Genomic DNA, 12,353 nt, shown 5'->3' with positions numbered 1-12,353 from the left:
AGCAACACGTATCACTCAAAGTGAGTGACAGGGCACAGATGAGTGGTAATCAATCACTGCACATTTCTACCCTCTTTTCCCTGTATTACGGTGGTGGCAACAGGCCCTTAAGTGTACTCAGAAAGAGTCCAAAAGAATAAACAAGACACGCTTCATAAAAAAGAATTACTCTTTTCGTGACTTGTCTATATCAGGCAGGACCGCTCCAGACTACGAACCCTTCCGAGCCACCTGCTCTCAAAAAAACACTTCCTGGGTGTGGAAATTGTCTCAATGTTTACATCTAGTTTGAGTTTTTGCCGTTTAACTCTGTGACTTGATGAGGATTGCATAACGAGAAGTGAACATTTACTTAACTAAACCAAATGGTGTTCATGCAAAATCTCATGACGCTGCGAGCAGGATTCGAACCTACGCAAGGAAACCCTATTTGATTTCAAGTCTAACGCCTTAATCACTCGGCCATCGCAACTGCATGAGTATGATGTCACTGTTGTCGTATACGAGCCATGCGCTGCTCACATCAGGCCGAGACCTAAAAATTAAAGTAACGGAAGGACGGGGCACGTACCAGCAGTGCCCTGTCTCCCTCACTTATTTTGCATGCTTTGATACAATTAATAAAAATAGCAACACGCATCACTCAAAGTGTGTGACAGGGCACAGATGAGTGGTAATCAATCACTGCACATTTCAACCATCTTTTCCCTATCCTACGGCGCTGTGAATGGGCCCTTAAGAGTACTCAGAAAGAGTTCAAAAGCCTAAACAAGACACGCTACATAAAAAAATTACTCTTTTTGGGACTCGTCAAGATCAGGCAGGACAGGTTCAGACTACGAAGCCTTCTGCACCACCTGCTCTCTAAAACACTTCCTGAGTGTTGAAATTGTCTTAATGTTTACATTTAGTTTGAGTTTTTGCTGTTTAACTCTGTGACTTGATGAGGATTGCGTAGCGAGAAGTGAACATTTCCTTAACAAACCAAATGGTGTTCATGTAAAATCGCACGATGCTGCAAGCAGGATTTGAAACTGCGCAGGGAAACCCCAATGGATTTCAGGTCCAACGCCTTAACCACTCAGCCATCGCAGCTTCATGAGTATGATGTCACTCTTGTCATATACGAGCAATGCGCTGCTCAAGTCAGACCGAGACCTAAAAAATAAAGCAACGGAAGGACGGGGCAGGTACCAGCAGTGCCCTGTTGCCCTCTCTTATTTCGCATGCTTTGATACAATTAATAAAAATAGCAACACGCATCACTCAAAGTGAGTGACAGGGCACTGATGAGCGGTAATCAATCACTGCACATTTCTACCCTGAACCACCTGCTCTCTAAAACACTTCCTGAGTGTTGAAATTGTCTCAATGTTTACATTTAGTTTGAGGTTTTTTTGTTTAACTCTGTGACTTGATACGGATTGCCTAACGAGAAGTGAACTTTTCCTTAACAAACCAAATGGTGTTCCTGCAAAATCACACGTCGCTGCAAGCTGGATTCGAACCTGCGCAGGGAAACCCCATCGGATTTCAAGTCCAACGCCTTAACCACTCGGCCATCGCAGCTCCATGCGTGTAATGTCACTGTTGTCGTATATGACCCATGCGCTGCTCACGTCAGACCGAGACCTAAAAAGTAAAGTAACGGAAGGACGGGGCAGGTACCAGCAGTGCACAGTTGCCCTCACTCATTTTGCATGCTTTTATACAATTAATAAAAATAGCAACACGCATCACTCAAAGTGAGTGACAGGGCACAGATGAGCGGTAATCAATCACTGCACATTTCTACCCTCTTTTCCCTGTATTACGGTGGTGGCAACAGGCCCTTAAGTGTACTCAGAAAGAGTCCAAAAGAATAAACAAGACACGCTTCATAAAAAATAATTACTCTTTTCGTGACTTGTCTATATCAGGCAGGACTGCTCCAGACTACGAACCCTTCCGAGCCACCTGCTCTCTAAAACACTTCCTGGGTGTGGAAATTGTCTCAATGTTTACATCTAGTTTGAGTTTTTGCCGTTTAACTCGGTGACTTGATGAGGATTGCATAACGAGAAGTGAACATTTACTTAACTAAACCAAATGGTGTTCATGCAAAATCTCATGACTCTGCGAGCAGGATTCGAACCTATGCGAGGAAACCCCATTTGATTTCAAGTCCAACGCCTTAACCACTCGGCCATCGCAACTGCATGAGTATGATGTCACTGTTGTCGTATATGAGCCATGCGCTGCTCACATCAGGCCGAGACCTAAAAATTAAAGTAACGGAAGGACGGGGCACGTACCAGCAGTGCCCTGTCTCCCTCACTTATTTTGCATGCTTTGATACAATTAATAAAAATAGCAACACGCATCACTCAAAGTGTGTGACAGGGCACAGTTGAGCGGTAATCAATCACTGCACATTTCAACCCTCTTTTCCCAAACTTACGGCGCTGTGAATGGGCCCTTAAGAGTACTCAGAAAGAGTTCAAAAGCCTAAACAAGACACGCTACATAAAAAAATTACTCTTTTTGGGACTCGTCAAGATCAGGCAGGACAGGTTCATACTACGAAGCCTTCTGCACCACCTGCTCTCTAAAACACTTCCTGGGTGTTGAAATTGTCTTAATGTTTACATTTAGTTTGAGTTTTTGCTGTTTAACTCTGTGACTTGATGAGGATTGCGTAGCGAGAAGTGAACATTTCCTTAACAAACCAAATGGTGTTCATGTAAAATCGCACGATGCTGCAAGCAGGATTTGAAACTGCGGAGGGAAACCCCAATGGATTTCAGGTCCAACGCCTTAACCACTCAGCCATCGCAGCTTCATGAGTATGATGTCACTCTTGTCATATACGAGCCATGCGCTGCTCAAGTCAGACCGAGACCTAAAAAATAAAGCAACGGAAGGACGGGGCAGGTACCAGCAGTGCCCTGTTGCCCTCACTTATTTCGCATGCTTTGATACAATTAATAAAAATAGCAACACACATCACTCAAAGTGAGTGACAGGGCACTGATGAGCGGTAATCAATCACTGCACATTTCTACCCTGAACCACCTGCTCTCTAAAACACTTCCTGAGTGTTGAAATTGTCTCAATGTTTACATTTAGTTTGAGTTTTTGTTGTTTAACTCTGTGACTTGATGAGGATTGCCTAACGAGAAGTGAACTTTTCCTTAACAAACCAAATGGTGTTCCGGCAAGATCACACGTCGCTGCAATCAGGATTCGAACCTGCGCAGGGAAACCCCATTGGATTTCGAGTCCAACGCCTTAACCACTCGGCCATCGCAGCTCCGTGCGTGTAATGTCACTGTTGTCGTATATGACCCATGCGCTGCTTACGTCAGACCGAGACCTAAAAAGTAAAGTAACGGAAGGACTGGGCAGGTACCAGCAGTGCTCTGTTGCCCTCACTCATTTAGCATGCTTTTATACAATTAATAAAAATAGCAACACGCATCACTCAAAGTGAGTGACAGGGCACAGATGAGCAGTAATCAATCACTGTGCATTTCTACCCTCTTTTCCCTATATTACGGCGCTGGGACCGGGCCCTAAAGTGTACTCAGAAAGAGTCCAAAAGCCTAAACAAGACACTCTACATAAAAATAATTACTCTTTTCGTGACTCGTCAAGATCAGGCAGGACAGGTCCAGACTACGAACCCTTCCGAACCACCTGCTCTATAAAACACTTCCTGAGTGTTGAAATTGTCTTAATGTTTACATTTAGTTTGAGTTTTTGCTGTTTAACTCTGTGACTTGATGAGGATTGCGTAACGAGAAGTGAACATTTCCTTAACAAACCAAATGGTGTTCATGCAAATTCAGACGACACTGCAAGCAGGATTCGATCCTTCGCAGGGAAACCCCATTGAATTTCGAGTACAACGCCTTAACCACTCGGCCATCACAGCTCCATGAACATGATGTCACTGTTGTCGTATATGAGCCATGCGCTGCTCACGTCAGGCCGAGACCTAAAAAATAAAGCAACATAAGGACGGGGCAGGAACCAGCAGTGCCCTGTTGCCCTCACTTATTTCACATGCTTTCATACAATTAATAAAAATAGCAACACGTATCACTCAAAGTGAGTGACAGGGCACAGATGAGCAGTAATCAATCACTGCGCATTTCTACCCTCTTTTCCCTATATTACAGCGGTGGCAACGGGCCCTTAAGTGTACTCAGAAAGAGTCCAAAAGCCTAACCAAGACACGCTTCATGAAAAAATATTACTCTTTTCGTGACTTGTGTAGATCAGGCAAACAGGTCCAGACTACGAACCCTTCCGTGCCACCTGCTCTGTAAAACACTTCCTGGGTGTAGAAATTGTCTCAATGTTTACATCTAGTTTGAGTTGTTGCCGTTTAACTCTGTGACTTGAAGAGGACTGCATAACGAGAAGTGAACATTTACTTAACTAAACCAAATGGTGCTAATGCAAAATCTCATGACCCTCCAAGCAGGATTCGAACCTACGCAGTGAAACCTCATTGGATTTCAAGTCCAACACCTTACCCACTCGGCCATCGCAGCTGCATGCGTATAATGTCACTGTTGTCGTATATGAGCCATGCGCTGCTCACGTCAGGCCGAGACCTAAAAAATAAAGTAACGGAAGGACGGGGCAGGTACCAGCAGTGCCCTGTTGCCCTCACTTATTTCGCATGCTTTGATACAATTAATAAAAATAGCAACACACATCACTCAAAGTGAGTGACAGGGCACAGATGAGCGGTAATCAATCACTGCACATTCCTACCCTCTTTTCCCTATATTACGGCGCTGGGAATGGGCACTTAAGAGTACTCAGAAAGAGTCCAAAAGCCTAAACAAGACACGCTACATAAAAAATTACTCTTTTCCTGAATTGTCTAGATCAGGCAGGACAGGTCCAGACTGCAAACCCTTCCTAGCCACCTGCTCTCTAAAACACTTCCTGGGTGTAGAAATTGTCTCAAAGTTTACATCTAGTTTGAGTTTTTGCCGTTTATCTCTGTGACTTGATGAGGATTGCATAACGAGAAGTGAACATTTACTTAACTAAACCATATGGTGTTCATGCAAAATCTCATGACGCTGCAAGCAGGATTCGAACCTACGCGGGGAAACCCCATTGGATTTCAAGTCCAACGCCTTAACCACTCGGCCATCGCAGCTGCGTGAGTATAATGTCACTGTTGTCGTATACGAGCCATGCGCTGCTCACATCAGGCCGAGACCTACAAATTAAAGTAACGGAAGGACAGGGCACGTACCAGCAGTGCCCTGTCTCCCTCACTTATTTCGCATGCTTTCATACAATCAATAAAAATAGCAACACGCATCACTCAAAGTGATGACAGGGCACAGATGAGCAGTAATCAATCACTGCACATTTCTGCCCTCTTTTCCCTATATTACGGCTCTGGGAATGGGCCCTTAAGTGTACTCAGAAAGAGTCCAAAAGCCTAAACAAGACACGCTACATAAAAAATTACTCTTTTCGTGAATCGTCAAGATCAGGCAGGACAGGTAAAGACTACGAACCCTTCCGAGCCACCTGCTCTCTAAAACACTTCCTGAGTTTTGAAATTGTCTTAATGTTTACATTTAGTTTGAGCTGTTTAACTCTGTTACTTGATGAGGATTGCGTAACGAGAAGTGAATATTTCCTTAACAAACCAAATGGTGTTCATGCAAAATAAGACGTTGCTGCAAGCAGGATTCGAACCTGCGCAGGGAAACCCCATTGGATTTCGAGTCCAACGCCTTAACCACTCGGCCATCGCAGCTCCATGAGTATGGTGTCACTGTTGTCGTATATGAGCCATTCGCTGCTCACGTCAGACCGAGACCTAAAAAATAAAGTAACCGAAGGAAGGGCCGGTACCAGCAGTACTCTGTTGCCCTCACTTATTTCGCTTGCTTTCATACAATTAATAAAAATAGCAACACGTATCACTCAAAGTGAGTGACAGGGCACAGATGAGCAGTAATCAATCACTGCGCATTTCTACCCTCTTTTCCCTATATTACGGCTCTGGGGCCGGGCCCTTAAGTGTACTCAGAAAGAGTCCAAAAGCCTAAACAAGAAACTCTAAATAAAAAAATGACTCTTTTCGTGACTCGTCAAGCTCAAGCAGGACAGGTCCAGACTACGAACCCTTCGAACCACCTGCTCTCTAAAACACTTCCGGAGTGTTGAAATTGTCTTAATGTTTACATTTAGTTTGAGTTTTTGCTGTTTAATTCTGTGACTTGATGAGGATTGCATAACGAGAAGTGAACATTTCCTTAACTAAACCATATGGTGTTCGTGCAAAATCTCATTACGCTGCAAGCAGGATCCGAACCTACGCGGGGAAACCCCATTGGATTTCAAGTCCAACGCCTTAACCACTCGGCCATCGCAGCTGCGTGAGTATAATGTCACTGTTGTCGTATACGAGCCATGCGCTGCTCACATCAGGCCAAGACCTACAAATTAAAGTAACGGAAGGACAGGGCACGTACCAGCAGTGCCCTGTCTCCCTCACTTATTTCGCATGCTTTCATACAATCAATAAAAATAGCAACACGCATCACTCAAAGTGAGTGACAGGGCACAGATGAGCAGTAATCAATCACTGCACATTTCTGCCCTCTTTTCCCTATATTACGGCTCTGGAATGGGCCCTTAAGTGTACTCAGAAAGAGTCCAAAAGCCTAAACAAGACACGTTACATAAAAAAATTACTCTTTTCGTGACTCGTCAAGATCAGGCAGGACAGGTCCAGACTACGAACCCTTCCGAGCTACCTGCTCTCTAAAACACTTCCTGAGTGTTGAAATTGTCTTAATGTTTACTTTTAGTTTGAGTTTTTGCTGTTTAACTCTGTTACTTGATGAGGATTGCGTAATGAGAAGTGAACATTTCCTTATCAAACCAAATGGTGTTCATGCAAAATCGCACAACGCTGCAAGCAGGATTCGGACCTGTGCAGGGAAACCCCATTGATTTCGAGTCCAACACCTTAACCACTCGGCCATCGCAGATCCATGTTGTCGTATACGAGCTATGCACTGCTCACGTCAGACCGAGACCTAAAAAATAGAGCAACGGAACGACGGGGCAGGTACCAGCAGTGCCCTGTTGCCCTCACTTATTTCGCATGCTTTCATACAATTAATAAAAAATAGCAACACGTATCACTCAAAGTGAGTGACAGGGCACAGATGAGCGGTAATTAATCACTGCACATTCCTACCCTCTTTTCCCTATATTACGGCGCTGGGAATGGGCACTTAAGAGTACTCAGAAAGAGTCCAAATGCCTAAACAAGACACGCTACATAAAAAAATTACTCTTTTTGTGACTCGTCAAGATCAGGCAGGACAGGTCCAGACTACGAACCCTTCCAAACCACCTGCTCTCTTAAACACTTCCTGAGTGTTGAAATTGTCTTAATGTTTACATTTAGTTTGAATTTTTGCTGTTTAACTCTGTGACTTGATGAGGATTGACTAACGAGAAGTGAAAATTTCCTTAAAAACAAAATGGTGTTCATGCAAAATCGGACGTCGTTGCAAGCAGGATTCGAAACTGCGCAGGGAAACCCCATTGGATTTCGAGTCCAACGCCTTAACCACTCGGCCATCGCAGCTCCATGAGTATGATGTCACTGTTGTCGTATATCAGCCATTCGCTGCTCACGTCAGACCGAGACCTAAAACATAAAGTAACCGAAGGAAGGGGCAGGTACCAGCAGTACTCTGTTGCCCTCACTTATTTCGCTTGCTTTCATACAATTAATAAAAATAGCAACACGTATCACTCAAAGTGAGTGACAGGGCACAGATGAGCAGTAATCAATCACTGCACATTTCTGCCCTCTTTTCCCTATATTACGGCTCTGGAATGGGCCCTTAAGTGTACTCAGAAAGAGTCCAAAAGCCTAAACAAGATACGCTACATAACAAAATTACTCTTTTCGTGACTCGTCAAGATCAGGCAGGACAGGTCCAGACTACGAACCCTTCCGAGCCACCTGCTCTCTAAAACACTTCCTCAGTGTTGAAATTGTCTTAATATTTACATTTAGTTTGAGTTTTTGCTGTTTAACTCTGTTACTTGATGAGGATTGAGTAACGAGAAGTGAACATTTCCTTATCAAACCAAATGGTGTTCATGCAAAATCGCACAAGGCTGCAAGCAGGATTCGGACCTGCGCAGGGAAACCCCATTGATTTCGAGTCCAACGCCTTAACCACTCGGCCATTGCATCTCCATGTTGACGTATACGAGCCATTCGCTGCTCACGTCAGACCGAGACCTAAAAAATAAAGTAACCGAAGGAAGGGGCAGGTACCAGCAGTGCTCTGTTGCCCTCACTTATTTCGCTTGCTTTCATACAATTAATAAAAATAGCAACACGTATCACTCAAAGTGAGTGACAGGGCACAAATGAGCAGTAATCAATCACTGCGCATTTCTACCCTCTTTTTCCTATATTACAGCGCTGGGACTGGGCCCTTAAGTGTACTCAGAAAGAGTCCAAAAGCCTAAACAAGACACTCTACATAAAAAATGACTCTTTTCGTGACTCGTCAAGATCAAGCAGGACAGGTCCAGACTACGAACCCTTTAAACCACCTGCTCTCTAAAACACTTCCGGAGTGTTGAAATTGTCGTAATGTTTACATTTAGTTTGAGTTTTTGCTGTTTAATTCTGTGACTTGATGAGGATTGCGTAACGAGAAGTGAACATTTCCTTAACAAACCAAATGGTGTTCATGCAAAATCGCCCGATGCTGCAAGCAGGATGCGAACCTGCGCAGGGAAACCCCATTGAATTTCGATTCCAACGCCTTAACCACTCGGCCATCACAGCTCCATGAGTAAGATGTTACTGTTGTCGTATATGAGCCATGCGCTGCTCACGTCAGGCCGAGACCTAAAACAATAAAGTAACAAAAGGACGGGGCAGGAACCAGCAGTGCCCTGTTGCCCTCACTTATTTCACATGCTTTCATACAATTAATAAAAATAGCAACACGTATAACTCAAAGTGAGTGACAGGGCACAGATGAGCGGTAATCATTCACTGTGCATTTATACCCTCTTTTCCCTCTATTACGGCGGTGGCAACGGGCCCTTAAGTGTACTCAGAAAAAGTCCAAAAGCCTAACCAAGACACGCTTCATGAAAAAATATTACTCTTTTCGTGATTTGTCTAGATCAGGCAAACAGGTCCAGACTACGAACCCTTCCGAGCCACCTGCTCTGTAAAAAACTTCCTGGGTGTTGAAATTGTCTCAATGTTTACATCTAGTTTGAGTTTTTGCCGTTTAACTCTGTGACTTGAAGAGGACTGCATAACGAGAAGTGAACATTTACTTAACTAAACCAAATGGTGCTAATGCAAAATCTCATGACCCTGCAAGCAGGATTCGAACCAACGCGGTGAAACCCCATTGGATTTCAAGTCCAACACCTTACCCACTCGGCCATCGCAGCTGCATGTGTATGATGTCACTGTTGTCGTATACGAGCCATGCGCTGCTCACGTCAGGCCGAGACCTAAAAATTAAAGTAACGGAAGGACGGGGCATGTACCAGCAGTGCCCTGTCTCCCTCACTTATTTCACATGCTTTCATACAATTAATAAAAATAGCAACACGTATCACTCAAAGTGAGTGACAGGGCACAGATGAGCGGTAATCATTCACTGTGCATTTCTACCCTCTTTTCCCTCTATTACGGCGGTGGCAACGGGCCCTTAAGTGTACTCAGAAAAAGTCCAAAAGCCTAAACAAGACACGCTACATAAAAAAAAATTACTCTTTTCCTGAATTGTCTAGATCAGGCAGGACAGGTCCAGACTACAAACCCTTCCTAGCCACCTGCTCTCTAAAACACTTCCTGGGTGTAGAAATTGTCTCAAAGTTTACATCTAGTTTGAGTTTTTGCTGTTTAACTCTGTGACTTGATGAGGATTGCATAACGAGAAGTGAACATTTACTTAACTAAACCAAATGGTGTTCATGCAAAATTTCATGACGCTGCAAGCAGGATTCAAACCTACACGGGGAAACCCCATTGGATTTCAAGTCCAACGCCTTAACCACTCGGCCATCGCAGCTGCGTGAGTATGATGTCACTGTTGTCGTATACGAGCCATGCGCTGCTCACATCAGGCCGAGACCTACAAATTAAAGTAACGGAAGGACAGGGCACGTACCAGCAGTGCCCTGTCTCCCTCACCTATTTCGCATGCTTTCATACAATCAATAAAAATAGCAACACGCATCACTCAAAGTGAGTGACAGGGCACAGATGAGCAGTAATCAATCACTGCACATTTCTGCCCTCTTTTCCCTATATTACGGCTCTGGAATGGGCCCTTAAGTGTACTCAGAAAGAGTCCAAAAGCCTAAACAAGACATGCTACATAAAAAAATTACTCTTTTCGTGACTCGTCAAGATCAGGCAGGAAAGGTCCAGACTACGAACCCTTCCGAGCCACCTGCTCTCTAAAACACTTCCTGAGTGTTGAAATTGTCTTAATGTTTACATTTAGTTTGAGTTTTTGCTGTTTAACTCTGTTACTTGATGAGGATTGCGTAACGAGAAGTGAACATTTCCTTATCAAACCAAAAGATGTTCATGCAAAATCGCACGAGGCTGCAAGCAGGATTCGGACCTGCGCAGGGAAACCCCATTGATTTCGAGTCCAACGCCTTAACCACTCGGCCATTGCAGCTGCATGCGTATAATGTCACTGTTGTCGTATATGAGCCATGCGCTGCTCACGTCAGGCCGAGACCTAAAAAATAAAGTAACGGAAGGACGGGGCAGGTACCAGCAGTGCCCTGTTGCCCTCACTTATTTCGCATGCTTTGATACAATTACTAAAAATAGCAACACGCATCACTCAAAGTGAGTGACAGGGCACAGATGAGCGGTAATCAATCACTGCACATTCCTACCCTCTTTTCCCTATATTACGGCGCTGGGAATGGGCACTTAAGAGTACTCAGAAAGAGTCCAAAAGCCTAAACAAGACACGCTACATAAAAAATTACTCTTTTCCTGAATTGTCTAGATCAGGCAGGACAGGTCCAGACTGCAAACCCTTCCTAGCCACCTGCTCTCTAAAACACTTCCTGGGTGTAGAAATTGTCTCAAAGTTTACATCTAGTTTGAGTTTTTGCCGTTTATCTCTGTGACTTGATGAGGATTGCATAACGAGAAGTGAACATTTACTTAACTAAACCATATGGTGTTCATGCAAAATCTCATGACGCTGCAAGCAGGATTCGAACCTACGCGGGGAAACCCCATTGGATTTCAAGTCCAACGCCTTAACCACTCGGCCATCGCAGCTGCGTGAGTATAATGTCACTGTTGTCGTATACGAGCCATGCGCTGCTCACATCAGGCCGAGACCTACAAATTAAAGTAACGGAAGGACAGGGCACGTACCAGCAGTGCCCTGTCTCCCTCACTTATTTCGCATGCTTTCATACAATCAATAAAAATAGCAACACGCATCACTCAAAGTGATGACAGGGCACAGATGAGCAGTAATCAATCACTGCACATTTCTGCCCTCTTTTCCCTATATTACGGCTCTGGGAATGGGCCCTTAAGTGTACTCAGAAAGAGTCCAAAAGCCTAAACAAGACACGCTACATAAAAAATTACTCTTTTCGTGAATCGTCAAGATCAGGCAGGACAGGTAAAGACTACGAACCCTTCCGAGCCACCTGCTCTCTAAAACACTTCCTGAGTTTTGAAATTGTCTTAATGTTTACATTTAGTTTGAGCTGTTTAACTCTGTTACTTGATGAGGATTGCGTAACGAGAAGTGAATATTTCCTTAACAAACCAAATAGTGTTCATGCAAAATAAGACGTTGCTGCAAGCAGGATTCGAACCTGCGCAGGGAAACCCCATTGGATTTCGAGTCCAACGCCTTAACCACTCGGCCATCGCAGCTCCATGAGTATGGTGTCACTGTTGTCGTATATGAGCCATTCACTGCTCACGTCAGACCGAGACCTAAAAAATAAAGTAACCGAAGGAAGGGCCGGTACCAGCAGTACTCTGTTGCCCTCACTTATTTCGCTTGCTTTCATACAATTAATAAAAATAGCAACACGTATCACTCAAAGTGAGTGACAGGGCACAGATGAGCAGTAATCAATCACTGCGCATTTCTACCCTCTTTTCCCTATATTACGGCTCTGGGGCCGGGCCCTTAAGTGTACTCAGAAAGAGTCCAAAAGCCTAAACAAGAAACTCTAAATAAAAAAATGACTCTTTTCGTGACTCGTCAAGCTCAAGCAGGACAGGTCCAGACTACGAACCCTTCGAACCACCT

The 12,353-nt window shown here is 44.2% G+C and overlaps 18 non-coding genes across 18 annotated transcripts; all 18 read right to left on the bottom strand.

The window, feature by feature from the left end:
- Nucleotides 1-390: 390 nt before the first annotated feature.
- TRNAS-UGA (transfer RNA serine (anticodon UGA)) lies at nt 391-472 on the bottom strand. Its single transcript has one exon. It is a non-coding gene; the product is annotated as a tRNA-Ser (tRNA).
- A 541-nt stretch (nt 473-1,013) lies between these two features.
- Nucleotides 1,014-1,095, bottom strand: TRNAS-UGA (transfer RNA serine (anticodon UGA)). The gene has a single exon. It is a non-coding gene; the product is annotated as a tRNA-Ser (tRNA).
- A 392-nt stretch (nt 1,096-1,487) lies between these two features.
- On the bottom strand, nt 1,488-1,569 carry TRNAS-UGA (transfer RNA serine (anticodon UGA)). The gene has a single exon. It is a non-coding gene; the product is annotated as a tRNA-Ser (tRNA).
- A 541-nt stretch (nt 1,570-2,110) lies between these two features.
- Nucleotides 2,111-2,195, bottom strand: TRNAS-UGA (transfer RNA serine (anticodon UGA)). Its single transcript has one exon. It is a non-coding gene; the product is annotated as a tRNA-Ser (tRNA).
- Nucleotides 2,196-2,736: 541 nt separating this feature from the next.
- Nucleotides 2,737-2,818, bottom strand: TRNAS-UGA (transfer RNA serine (anticodon UGA)). Its single transcript has one exon. It is a non-coding gene; the product is annotated as a tRNA-Ser (tRNA).
- A 392-nt stretch (nt 2,819-3,210) lies between these two features.
- TRNAS-CGA (transfer RNA serine (anticodon CGA)) lies at nt 3,211-3,292 on the bottom strand. Its single transcript has one exon. It is a non-coding gene; the product is annotated as a tRNA-Ser (tRNA).
- A 542-nt stretch (nt 3,293-3,834) lies between these two features.
- On the bottom strand, nt 3,835-3,916 carry TRNAS-CGA (transfer RNA serine (anticodon CGA)). Its single transcript has one exon. It is a non-coding gene; the product is annotated as a tRNA-Ser (tRNA).
- A 540-nt stretch (nt 3,917-4,456) lies between these two features.
- TRNAS-UGA (transfer RNA serine (anticodon UGA)) lies at nt 4,457-4,541 on the bottom strand. The gene has a single exon. It is a non-coding gene; the product is annotated as a tRNA-Ser (tRNA).
- Nucleotides 4,542-5,082: 541 nt separating this feature from the next.
- TRNAS-UGA (transfer RNA serine (anticodon UGA)) lies at nt 5,083-5,164 on the bottom strand. The gene has a single exon. It is a non-coding gene; the product is annotated as a tRNA-Ser (tRNA).
- A 533-nt stretch (nt 5,165-5,697) lies between these two features.
- Nucleotides 5,698-5,779, bottom strand: TRNAS-CGA (transfer RNA serine (anticodon CGA)). The gene has a single exon. It is a non-coding gene; the product is annotated as a tRNA-Ser (tRNA).
- Nucleotides 5,780-6,319: 540 nt separating this feature from the next.
- On the bottom strand, nt 6,320-6,401 carry TRNAS-UGA (transfer RNA serine (anticodon UGA)). The gene has a single exon. It is a non-coding gene; the product is annotated as a tRNA-Ser (tRNA).
- A 1,147-nt stretch (nt 6,402-7,548) lies between these two features.
- Nucleotides 7,549-7,630, bottom strand: TRNAS-CGA (transfer RNA serine (anticodon CGA)). The gene has a single exon. It is a non-coding gene; the product is annotated as a tRNA-Ser (tRNA).
- A 1,145-nt stretch (nt 7,631-8,775) lies between these two features.
- TRNAS-CGA (transfer RNA serine (anticodon CGA)) lies at nt 8,776-8,857 on the bottom strand. Its single transcript has one exon. It is a non-coding gene; the product is annotated as a tRNA-Ser (tRNA).
- A 541-nt stretch (nt 8,858-9,398) lies between these two features.
- On the bottom strand, nt 9,399-9,483 carry TRNAS-UGA (transfer RNA serine (anticodon UGA)). The gene has a single exon. It is a non-coding gene; the product is annotated as a tRNA-Ser (tRNA).
- A 544-nt stretch (nt 9,484-10,027) lies between these two features.
- TRNAS-UGA (transfer RNA serine (anticodon UGA)) lies at nt 10,028-10,109 on the bottom strand. Its single transcript has one exon. It is a non-coding gene; the product is annotated as a tRNA-Ser (tRNA).
- A 540-nt stretch (nt 10,110-10,649) lies between these two features.
- On the bottom strand, nt 10,650-10,730 carry TRNAS-CGA (transfer RNA serine (anticodon CGA)). Its single transcript has one exon. It is a non-coding gene; the product is annotated as a tRNA-Ser (tRNA).
- Nucleotides 10,731-11,271: 541 nt separating this feature from the next.
- Nucleotides 11,272-11,353, bottom strand: TRNAS-UGA (transfer RNA serine (anticodon UGA)). The gene has a single exon. It is a non-coding gene; the product is annotated as a tRNA-Ser (tRNA).
- A 533-nt stretch (nt 11,354-11,886) lies between these two features.
- Nucleotides 11,887-11,968, bottom strand: TRNAS-CGA (transfer RNA serine (anticodon CGA)). Its single transcript has one exon. It is a non-coding gene; the product is annotated as a tRNA-Ser (tRNA).
- Between the last annotated feature and the right edge of the window lie 385 nt (nt 11,969-12,353).

Source organism: Lissotriton helveticus, chromosome 11, assembly GCF_964261635.1.
Source record: "Lissotriton helveticus chromosome 11, aLisHel1.1, whole genome shotgun sequence".
Classification (NCBI taxonomy): domain Eukaryota; kingdom Metazoa; phylum Chordata; class Amphibia; order Caudata; family Salamandridae; genus Lissotriton; species Lissotriton helveticus.
The sequence above is the reverse complement of the archived record's forward strand: the minus strand, read 5'-3'. Positions and strand labels throughout refer to the sequence as shown.